Source organism: Ascaphus truei, chromosome 5 (assembly GCF_040206685.1).
Source record: "Ascaphus truei isolate aAscTru1 chromosome 5, aAscTru1.hap1, whole genome shotgun sequence".
In the NCBI taxonomy this organism is placed as follows: domain Eukaryota; kingdom Metazoa; phylum Chordata; class Amphibia; order Anura; family Ascaphidae; genus Ascaphus; species Ascaphus truei.
In genome coordinates, this window is record NC_134487.1 from 96,169,906 (window position 1) to 96,182,357 (window position 12,452).

At 46.1% G+C, this 12,452-nt stretch overlaps 1 protein-coding gene across 1 annotated transcript in view; it reads right to left on the reverse strand.

Annotated features, from left to right (window-relative positions):
* Positions 1-12,452, reverse strand: part of LGR5 (leucine rich repeat containing G protein-coupled receptor 5) — a 211,320-nt gene that overhangs the window by 153,815 nt on the left and 45,053 nt on the right. The window lies entirely within an intron of this gene.

Here is a 12,452-nt window from a genome sequence, read left to right on the forward strand (position 1 = left end):
GGGGCTGCAACTTCTTAGTAGTTGGGGATGAACCACCGATAGTACCCTGCTAAACCCAGCAGAGAGCGTACCTGCATTTTTGTTTGGGGGGTCGGAACTTCCTTCAGGGCAACTACCTTGTTGGCTAGTGGCCTTACTTTTCCACCTCCCACTGCATACCCTAAGTATTTGGTTTCCGCCTTACCTAAGGCACATTTCTTAGGGTTGGCTGTGAGCCCTGCCTCTCTTAGAGATTTGAGGACCGCTTTCAGCCTATTTAGATGGGCCCGCCAGTGTTTACTAGACAATGTCATCTAGGTAGGCTGCTTCATAAGCCCTATGGGGTCTCAGCACTTTATCCATGAGTCTCTGAAATGTGGCTGGGGCACCATGCAGTCCAAATGGCATTGTCACAAACTGGTATAAACCCATGGGAGTGGCAAAGGCTGTTTTGCACTTGGACTTTTCCTCTAAAGGTATTTGCCAGTATCCTTTTGTTAAGTCCAGCGTGGATATATATTCCGCGTTACCAAGGGCGTTAATTAACTCGTCCACCCTTGGCATCGGATATGCGTCAAACTTGGATACCGCATTGACCTTTTGGAGGTCCACACAAAATCTTACCTTCCCATCGGGTTTAGGGACCATAACTTGTGGACTACACCACTCACTGCATGATTCCTCAATCACTTCTAAGTGTAACATTTCTTGTACCTCCTTCTCTACCAGGGCCCTACGACTTTCAGGCAACCTATAAGGACGGAAACATACTTTTACCCCAGGTGCTGTCTCGATCACATGTGAAATTAAATTAGTTTGCCCTGGCAAATCAGAAAAAACAGAGTGAACTCAAGTGATTTGAATCGGCGCTAAAATCCCCACAACACAAGTAAAAGATGCAACAAAAATATTACATAGAATGATGTGTAACCCAAAAAAAATACTTCTCAAACTTCCAAGGAATATGCAAGGATTCCCTACAGAAGCAGTTTTGGTCTGGGGTGGGAAGGGAGCGATGATATCAGGAACACACCAAAAAAATGGAAAATAAAAACAATAATAGTGCAGTATATCAATACAATCAGAGCATATTAGATATCTTGGCTCTGTAGAAATTCCTACTTACAACAAGTGGAATATAAACGGGCAATGGTCTGACTCTGTCAGTGTAGGTGAAGTTGTATCTCCAGCAGGGGAATAGATTCAGGATCAGGGAAACTTCAAAACGGAGATCATGCAGGTGTCATATACTCGAATCCAGATAGGATGTGGTGTGTATGGAAGATAAAAACGGACCAATGGTATAGATCGCAAAAACACTATTTATCACATGGAAAAGAAAGTTGGAAATGTACTTACAATAAGTACAATAACTCTGTACACATAAGGGTATCGTGAGACAGTAGAGTGCTGATCCTGGTTGGTAAGAGTACTCCCGTCCTCCCACAGCTCCAACCTCTCCGCCGATGGATGGCGTCTGACGTCACTTCCGGTAAACGGGTGACGACATCCGGTTGAAGGCAATGGAGACGGACAGCGGTGGATCGGCAGCAACCTCAGTCGTCTTCACTTCGTGGGCAGCTACAGCAGACTAACTTAGCAAGCTCTACGCGTTTCGCTGTACATAGACAGCTTCCTCAGGAGCTCTGTCGTCGTCTTCACTTCGTGGGCAGCTACAGCAGACTAACTTAGCAAGCTCTACACGTTTCGCTGTACATAGACAGCATCCTCAGGAGCTCCTGAGGAAGCTGTCTATGTACAGCGAAACGCGTAGAGCTTGCTAAGTTAGTCTGCTGTAGCTGCCCACGAAGTGAAGACGACTGAGTTTGCTGCCGATCCACCGCTGTCCGTCTCCATTGCCTTCAACCGGATGTCGTCACCCGTTTACCGGAAGTGACGTCAGACGCCATCCATCGGCGGAGAGGTTGGAGCTGTGGGAGGACGGGAGTACTCTTACCAACCAGGATCAGCACTCTACTGTCTCACGATACCCTTATGTGTACAGAGTTATTGTACTTATTGTAAGTACATTTCCAACTTTCTTTTCCATGTGATAAATAGTGTTTTTGCAATCTATACCTTTGGTCCGTTTTTATCTTCCATACATACCACATCCTATCTGGTTCGAGTATATGACACCTGCATGATCTCCGTTTTGAAGTTTCCCTGATCCTGAATCTATTCCCCTGCTGGAGATACAACTTCACCTACACTGACAGAGTTAGACCATTGCCTGTTTATATTCCACTTGTTGTAAGTAGGAATTTCTACAGAGCCAAGATATCTAATATACTCTGATTGTATTGATATACTGCACTATTATTGTTTTTATTTTCCATTGTTTTGGTGTGTTCCTGAAATCATCGCTCCCTTCCCACCCCGGACAAAATCAGAAAAAACATCATGGAATTGTGTAATTATTTCTAACAAGTCCCCTTTTTGTTCAGAGGACAACTGTCTACCCATTGGGATTTTATCGTCACCCACGATGTTCTCCTGTGGGGGCTGAGGACCCAAGTCCGTTTCCTCCTCCACCGGGTGGATGAATAGAGACTGCTGCATCTTCCAGGGTTTCAGCAAGTTCACATGGTAAATTTGTTTACCCTTCCTGGACCCTGGTTGAGCGATCTCGTAATCCACATCACCCGTGCGGCGGAGTACTTCGAATGGGCCCTGCCATTTGGCTAGGATTTTGCTCTCACAACTGGGTAACAACAACATCACACAGCATTTTGATTGTAATGTCTCTCCTGACTGTCCTGGACTGATCTAAGATTCTCCCTAGAAAAATGGCCGACTACATCTAGGCACTTCCTAAGGTCCAATACATATTGCAGGGTATTCTTAGAAGGGGACCGCTGTTCCTCCCAGGACTCCTTTAGGAGGTCTAGGATACCCCAGGGTTGGCGGCCATACAGCAGTTCAAATGGAGAGAATCCCGTGGAGGCCTTGGGAACTTCCCGCACTGCAAACAGCAGAAAAGGGAGAAGTTCATCCCAGGCTCTCTTCTGTATTGTATTGTATGTCTTTATTTATATAGCGCCATTAATGTACATAGCGCTTCACAGTAGTAATGCATGTGGTAATCAAATAAATAACAGAGCATGGGAATAAGTGCTTTAGACATAAAAGAACCATTAAGGAAGAGGAGTCCCTGCCCCGAGGAGCTTACAGTCTAATTGGTAGGTAGGGAGAACGTACAGAGACAGTAGGAGGGAGTTCTGGTAAGGGCGTCTGCAGGGGGCCAAGCTTTATGTATCATGTGTTCAGAATATCCACAGTGCTATTCATATGCTTCTTTAAGCAAGTGTGTCTTAAGGTGGGTTTTAAAGGTGGATAGAGAGGGTGCTAGTCGGGTACTGAGGGGAAGGGCATTCCAGAGGTGTGGGGCAGTCAGTGAAAAAGGTTAAAGGCGGGAGAGGGCTTTTGATACAAAGGGGGTAGAAAGAAGACATCCTTGAGAAGAACGCAAGAGTCTGGATGGTGCATAAAGAGAAATTAGGGCTGAGATGTAAGGAGGGGCAGAAGAGTGTAAAGCTTTAAAAGTGAGGAGAAGAATGGAGTGTGAGATGTGGGATTTGATCGGAAGCCAGGAGAGGGATTTCATGAGGGGAGATGCTGAGACAGATCCAGGAAAGAGTAGAGTGATTCTGGCAGCAGTGTTTAGGATATATTGTAGGGGAGACAGGTGAGTGGCAGGAAGGCCGGACAGCAGGAGGTTACAGTAATCAAGACGGGAGAGAATGAGGGCCCGAGTCAGAGTTCTAGCAGTCGAGCAACAGAGGAAAAGGCGTATCTTTGTTATATTGCGGAGGAAAAAGCAACAAGTTTTAGAAATGTTTTGAATGTGAGGGGCGAATGTGAGAGAGGAGTCGAGTGTGACCCCTAGGCAGCGTGCTTGGGCGACTGGGTGAATGATCGTAGTTCCAACAGTAATGTAATTCTTCTCTGAATCTACAAATTTTCTCAGCATCCCTTTTAGAGTTCGGTTAAATCTTTCCACCAATCAGTCAGTCTGTGGATGGTAGACCGATGTCCGAACAGACTTGACCTCTAGTAATTTTAAGACATCCTGCATCAGTTTAGCCATAACATTTGTACCTTGGTCTGTCAACATAACCTGGGGAAGTCCAGCCCGTGAGAACAGCTGCAACAAGTTGTTGGCTACTTGCTTCGCCGTTGCTGTTCTCAGGGGGAACGCCTCAGGATATCTTGTTGCATAGTCAACTATTACAAGAATAAACCTGTGTCCTTTCGCAGAAGGTTCTAGAGGTCCTACCAAGTCTACCTCAATCCTCTCAAAGGGAACTGACACCAAGGGTAGAGGAACCAAAAAGGCTGGTTTTTGTCCCTTCGGACTAGTTAGATGGCACTCCGGACATGCCGCACATAACTTAGCAATTTTCACTATGCATCCCTGGCCAATAGAATCGTGACGAAATACGGTCCAATGTTTTATCTCTGCCAAGGTGACCACCCCAAGGGACAGTATGGGCTAGAGTGAACACAGATTTAACAAATGCCTTGGGAATCAATATCTGTCTGGTGACCTCCCCTGTTTGTGTCTGCCTATTCACCCTATACAGGATATCATTTGACAATTCAAAATGGGGGAATACTATCACCCCCTGTGCATTCAATATCTGCTCATCAATTTTCACCACTTTATCATACTGTCTAGCAAGGACTGGGTCTTCCCTTTGTCTCTGGCAAAAGTCAGGGAGGTATAGGTCTGGTAAATCTCCAGGGCCCATATCCCCCTCCCTCTGGCCATTCCCAGCCATTTTTTGTGACTTCTGGCTACTAGAATGGTCACCTTGAGACCCAGATTTCTGAAACCAGTCCTATTTGTCAGAGCGTCTTTGCTTCCGAGTCTTTTGAACTTGGTGTCAACTGGGAAAAAGGTCTGCCGAGAAGGGGAACAGTTTACCAGGCTTCTCCTGAGCTATAGAATAAGGCTCCTCGGGAGAGACTGGAGCCTTTAGGTCCGAAAAGAAAGGCCAGTCCCGGCCGAGCACAATGGGGGCAGGGAGCCAAGGAGCGACTCCTACTTCGAGGTAGGCCTCCTGACCTTTTACCTGTAGCCGGATTTTGGCCGTCGGATACGTCTTACATCGCCGTGTATACATTCTATACTCCATGGGGAGTCAAAACAACACACGTTAGGCGGTAACAGTTCCTGGAAGACCAGAGTTTTCCCAGAGCCCAAATCTACAAGGGCCTGGACGGTTTTATCCCCAACCTGGGCTGGAAGTAGCCAGGGCTTGTAATTTTCTCCAGTGAAGGCCGAGGCGACGGTCCTGCTGAAGGAACAATCCATCTGTGGACAGTCCACATGCCGGTGGCCTTGTTCTCCGCAGGCGGAACATGGAGAGGGTTCCCGCGCAGGAGGGTGTCGCAGATAGCGCTCCGCTGGACCGGATACTGGAGACAAGGCATCTGGTGGGTCCTGTGGGCGACGTTCTCGGAAGTTCCTCTCATTTGGCGACAAGCCAGCATCAGAAAGGGAATGAGAGTCTCGGCGGTGCCCGGCGTTTTGACTTCTTCCTTGTTGGAAGGACTGCTCCTTTCGTGGCACTTGGCGGTTGCGTATGGAGGGGCCGTAGTTTCCCCGTTGTTCCAATCTCCCTCTTTGGGTGTCCGCAAGTGCTGGTGCAGTTAGATCCGTCGGGTCCAGGGCACTCGCCTGATCCTCGGCCCCAAGGAAGTTCTCAACGAGTCGGACTGCCAAAGCTGGGGTTTCAGCAGCATGGCGTTTTACCCACGAGCGTGCGGAAGGGGGTATTACCTGTAGGAATTGTTAAATAACAACTTGCTCAAGTATTGCCTCCTTAGTGCGATCCTCGGGTTGTATCCCGCGAGTACACAAGTCCAATAACCGCTGAGCGAGGACCTGGGGTCTCATCTTGGCGGTGTACTTCAGGTTCCGGAACTGCTGCCGGTAGATCTCTGGGGTCAGACCTAAGTGATCCAGAATGGCGGCTTTTACTTATTGGTAGTCCGTTGCCTGATATGCTGGGAGGCCCTGATATGAGGCCTGGGCTTCTCCTATGAGTAGCGGGGCCAAAGCAGTTGCCCAGCGATCTGCAGACCAGCCCTGAGCTTCGGCAACCCTTTCAAATGTCAGTAGAAAAGCCTCTGGATCCTCGTTCGGAGCCATTTTCCTCAGGAGGACCGGGGGTTTGTTCGCAAGTTCTGGACTGGCAGACCCCTGGAATTGGGTCAGCAGCCTGGCCTTCCGCTCCTCCTGTGCTGCCTGCTGCTGGGTTAGGAGCTGGGTTTGCTGCTGCAATAGTCTTTCATCTCTCTTTGCCTGTAGTTGGGCCTGTTCCTGCATTAACAGTCCCTGCTGTCTGGTCTGCTTGCACAGAAACTCTTTTAAAAATTCTTCCATTTTTCTCATTTTTGTGTGTGTGTGGCCCTTCCACTGCAGGGGCCTCTCAAAATCCCAGCACTTCTCACACCATATGTTGCAGAGTACATGCAACCACACAGGCAGGTTCTCTTGATAAGGCTTATTTAACGAGCCTTAAAAACATACAGCACAGAAAAACAAAATAGCTTCTCTTCAGCATACAAAAACAAAATAGTTATTTTCAGCAGACAAAACCAAAATAGCTTCTCTTCAGCATAGAAAACAAGGCAGCTTCTCTTCAGCATGCAGGACACAGACAGTTCATCACACATGTACTTTGAAAACAGACCTTATAGCAGTAATCTCTTCAGTACTTCGGTCCTGTCTCCTGACCAGCTAGCCTGCATGTGTGTACAGCCTGGGGTTTTTAAAACACCTTGATTATGCAGCTGGGGTCAGACTAATTAAGCAGCCCTTCTCAACTGAAACTTAACCTCGTCACTGCTGCACTGCAAGCCTAAACATAGGTTTGCCAGGTATATGGTTGGTGACATTCATTCACCCTGTCACATAAAATAATTAAATTAAGAAGTCCCTGCCCAACAGAGCTACAACAGCTAATATTGCTAATCTATTGGAGCAATTTTGTCAGCCTTGAGGTGGCGAGATCAAATTTGTGAGTATCTCCACCCGGTTTTGGATTTAACAGAGATGCTAGAATACCGGCAAATCGCCAAAATGTGCGAGATTGAGACACTGTGACCCTATCGCGCGGATTTGCACAGCAGTAATAAAAACGCATCTACAAAAAAACCAAAAACCCTTTCTCGCGTGGTTTGGGCATGCAATCAAAGCTTTTAGAATATGGCGAGCTGCATGTCCCAGGGAAAGGGGCTCTTTTTCCAAACGGATTTGCTCTTCTCGCAACTACTAGAATAGGCCCCATTGTAAGGTCATTGGAATGAGTCGTCTGCTCTCCTGAATTCCATTTACTTTTATAAAATGTTTCTCAGGCTTTGATAGTCACGGCATATAATTTAGAGAAGTCTTGTAAAACTGTCTGCCTTAAGAGAGGATTGTTCAGGTTACCTTCTGTAAAACCCATTTAAAAAAAAAAAAAAAAACCCTTCCTTTGAACATGAAAGATTATTTGCATCAAAGAGCTGGTAGCCTGAGCAGACTATGATCTATTTGCAGAGCAAACACTACCTAACTGGTTAATCTTCAGGATGCCTTTTCTTTTTCTTTCTTTCTTTCTCTCTTTCAGTAGAGCCAAGACTCCAGCAGAGGGAGCAGGCAAACAATTAGGGACAAGAAAGAAAGGATCACAAAGTAAATAAATCAGAACAAAGGAGAGATAAACTGCTGTACCAAGCTGACACAATACTACACTTTCTATGTCTTGGATAATGTTGGAATTCAGATTTAGATCAATATTACATTCTGAGCAAATGATGATAGAAAAGAAACTTTGTTAGTTTTTCCCAAGTTAGCAGACATCTTATTTGATTTCTAAAGCAGCAATTCCCCTGGTCATTTTTCTATATCATCTAAACAAGGAGGTCTCGTATTCTTTGATCATATCAGCCATCACTCTGCAGATCATGATTATGGATATGAATATGATTTAACTTAATTATCTTTTTTGGGTAGCAAAACAGGATACTGTGAACTTTTATGCCTACTAGCCAATCATCAATGGTGCCTCGTCCTTGGATTCCATATATTCCAAAAATGATGGGCCTGCTGGCAATATGAATCAATACAGTTTATGATAATGCATACCCCGCAACATAGCATTGATGAAGATATGTGTCTATTAAGTATATATATATGTAACGGATTTTCTGGCCTGGCCTGACCCACCCAATCTCACATTGGCCCCTGTGGTCTAACCAGTCCCCATTACATGGTCGTGTCTGGTGGTGCACCTGTTGGCAACAGGACTCCTGAGTCTCCCACATGATGGTGTTTGGGGATTGTCAACCCAGACAGGCAGCTGAGGTAGTGTGCATGAGTCCTACCTATATCCAGTGCAGCGCCTCCACCTCATCAGGATCCCTGCGTCCGCATGGGGATGGTTCTGATGAGGAACTCCTCTGTGGTGCCTTCCTCTGCAGAGTAATTCCAGACTCACACAGTGGGGTTGTCTTTGAACAGGGCATCTTTATTGTTGCTTGGTAGTATGGGCCAGCTGCCCCTCACAGCTAGCAGCTTAGCCGCTCATTCCTTTGCTGCACTCCATCTGGAAGGTTCCTCCTTCTCCTAATGGAGTTGCTTTCCACCTCTCCCCTAAGGCTAAGGCTCCCAGAGTCAGCGCGCCCACACTGCAGACAGGCGGTGCGCTGACATACACAGACCGCGATATGCGGTCTGTAGGGAGCGGGAGCCGGAGCGGGAGGTGGGCGGGAGTGGGAGGATTGACAGGGAGGGGGGGCGTGGCTTGAGCAGAGGGACCCGCTACTTTCCCCCCCCCCTCTCCACGGGCTCGGGCTGGAGCTGCTGATGGTAAGTAAAACACACACATGCGCACACACACAGGCAGGCACTCACGCACTCATACACACACACACAGACAGAGGCAGGCACTCACACACTCATACACACACACACAGACAGAGGCAGGCACGCACTCAGACACACACACAGACAGGCACTCACGCTGCTTTCACTCCACACTCCTCCCCGCTCCCCGAAGCCTCTCCTCCTCCCGAAGCCTCCCCTCCCCATTGGCTCACAGCCACACCACGTGACGCATCAACACTAGGGATCACCATTTTCTTGTGTCCCATAGCGGCTGACGCGCCACAGCGTGTAGTAAGCTGTGCAGCCAGGGGGGACCGGGACCGGCTCCGCAGGATTCCCCTGCTGGTGGGGAACTCGCATGTGGCCGCCCGCGCCAACGAGCGCAGCGGGACCGAGGCCTTAGGGAGATTCAACAGCTTCTTTGTCTCTCTGCTCAGAGCTGCACAGACTCACAGCTCTTGCATCAGACCACTGCAACACTGTTGCAGACCTCCACGTGACTCTCCTGAACAGAGTCAGAACACCAACTGAACAGCTAACTTTAGGCAGTACTGTGTCTTATATCACCTCCAGAAACACAGACACACTCTGGGTCACTAAGGGTGGACATACAGCATGTTGTCACTTCGTTTGGGACATATGACACCTCACCAGGGTTTGAGGGCAAACCTCCATGATTGTTGCTGGCAATCCTGTATACTTATCAGGTTTACTGCCAGCATGAGAAAGAGATATGTACACCAATTTTACACATGGCTACATATATATACATACATACATTATATGCACACACATATACAGTGGCAAGAAAAAGTTTGTGAACCCCAATGATAATTATGGAAATTCCATAGTTTTTCTATTATAACCTTCTTGAATCAAAACCAGCAATTTCTTAAATATCCAATAGGGTTTAAATTAACCAATTCCATGTCTTTTGAAATAAAATGATGTATGAATTAGACAAATAATGATTAAGATTAAGAGTCAGGGTATGTGCAAAGTAAGTGAAACCTTAGTTTTAGCAGCTACATTAAAGGGGATCATTAGAATCAGGTATTTAAATAATTAGGTAGATCTTCAGGAATGAGTTTCGGAGGCCCCACCCTATATAATGACTTTGTGAGTTTGGTCTTCACCATACAGGTGTGTGGAAACACATCATGCCGCGATCAAAAGAAATCCCTGAGGACCTCAGAAAAGCAGTTATGACTACTCATCAGTCTAAAAAGGGTTACAAAACAATTTCTAAGGATATAGAGCTCCACCAATCCACTGTCAGACAGGTAGTCTACAAATGGAGATAGTTCAAGACCACAGTCACTTTACCTAGAATTATCGTCCAACCAAAACCTCTCCAGGAACAAACCGGCAAATCATCTAGGAAGTCACAAAGAACCCCAGAGTAACATCCAAGGATCTGCAGGACACTCTCGCCTTGGCTAATGTGAGTGTTCATGACAACTATCAGGAAAAGACTGAACAAGAATGGTGTTCACAGAAGGATGGAATAGAGGAAGCCACTGCTCTCTAAAAAGAACATTGCTGTCCATCTGAAGTTCGCTAAAGAGTACAAAGATGACTCACAAGACTTCTAGAACAATGTTATCTAGGCAGACGAATAAAAAGTAGAACTTTTTGGCCTCAATGAGAAACGTATGTTTGGCGAAAACCAAACACTGCATTCTAACAGAAGAAAAAAAGGATAAAGTAGAGCTAATCACTAAACTACTACTACTAATATATATGACAAAATACAGTGTTAATACAACTTAAAAGTGTTAATGAAGGAAGGTAATGAGTCCAATATAGATATACTTAAGTCTGCCAGAGTCCAGGAGAAAGTTCCACGTCCCTCCAAATGTGAGCAGAGAAGAAAGAATGTCCTCCAGCGCGTTGACCCAAGTATATTTGTTATTGATAGTCCAGGCAAAAAATCAAAGAAGATAGCCATGTGTTCATAAAAATTAACTCCCTTTTGAAAGTTCTTGCAATTAATATTCATGCACTTACAATTTGAGTATGACTTGTACTGTAGTTTTCTTCCTATCGGAATGACAGAGGTTAATCAAGACAGGCTAGATCTCTAGTATATACAGACTATGCAATGGAAACAAAAGAGAAAAAGATCATGGCACAATAAATTTATTACAAAGACTTAGTCAGAACTATATTGCACTTGCAGCCAGTATGATTGATCAAAAACAGCATTTTTGGATAGCTTCCCAGCGTGTGGCGGTAGGCTCCCCGCTTCAGCAATAATCCTGTTCACATTCCAAGCAATGTGGAGTCCACAGTCCTCTTCTGTTGTATGCCTGCTGTATCCGTCGCCTCCAATTTTGTTGAGGGGAGACACTGCACATCTCCTACTCCCCTGTACCTTGCGCATGGTCAGGGGTGCTGGGAGGAGATATTCAAACAGTGGTGCCTACTCACACTCGTACACGGATGTCCACGGATCAGCAGCCAATAGCCTCAGCAGAAGGGAATCCTCACCATACGTCACGCGTCACAGGGAGCTGCAGTAGCTTAGTAAATCCAAATCTAACATGTTTCACTACTGTTTCATTCTCTGATGACATACTCTGATATTCTTTATTGAACAGAAGAACCTCATCCCAACTGTCAACCATGGTGGTGTGAGCGTGATGGTTTGGGGCTGCTTTGCTGCCTCCCGACCTGGAAGGCTTGACATCATTGACACAATCGGGAATTCTGCACTGTGTCAGAAAATTCTAGAGGAGAATGTCAGGCCATCCATCCATCCGTGAGCTGAAGCTGAAGCGAAAGTGGTCATGCAGCAAGACAATGATCATAAACATATAAGCAGATCTACAAAAGAATGGCTGCAGAAGAAGAAATTCTGTGTTATATAATAGAAGTATAATGCGTGGTGCTAAGAACCGTATACAGCTATAGTAATAATGGAATAATGATAATGAATCCTGTGTGAGGTCTGGGATGTGATCTTGATTGTAGGGAGGGTACTGGGTGTGGTATCCTAGTTGGTAAACCAACATAGATGGCTCTCAAATTGTCCAGGAACCCAAAGGCTAATAATCACCCCAATAAACAATACCCTAATCCCTTAGTAGAATAATATGACTATGTAGCAAGCAGGAAAAACTCACGAATCTGCTGCAGCGTCCATGTTGATCCTGTCAGGCCTTCAAGGTGTGCTTCCGTCCTTGGAGATAGGATGCAATGGGAGAGAGAAATGGCAGAGCACAACCGGAATCATCCAAAAAAGAGAATTAGGAAGAAAGTGCATTATCCATAAAAGGGTTTAATAGTCATGGAAGGAAAAAAGGCAGGGCATTACCCTACCCACATGTTTTGTGCTACACAGAGCACTTTATCAAGGCATGTGTTATATAATGGCCTAGTCAAAATCCGGACCTAAAGCCCATCGAAATGTGAATGCAAGCTGTCAAAGCCCTCAAATGCACTGAGTTGCAGCAGTTCTGTAAGGAGGAATGGGCCAAAATTCCTCAAAACCGATGTCAGATACTGACCAGCAGTTACAGGAAACGCTTAGTTGCAGTCATTGCTGCTCATGGGGGTGCCACTAGGTACTGAATCTAAAGGTTCACAT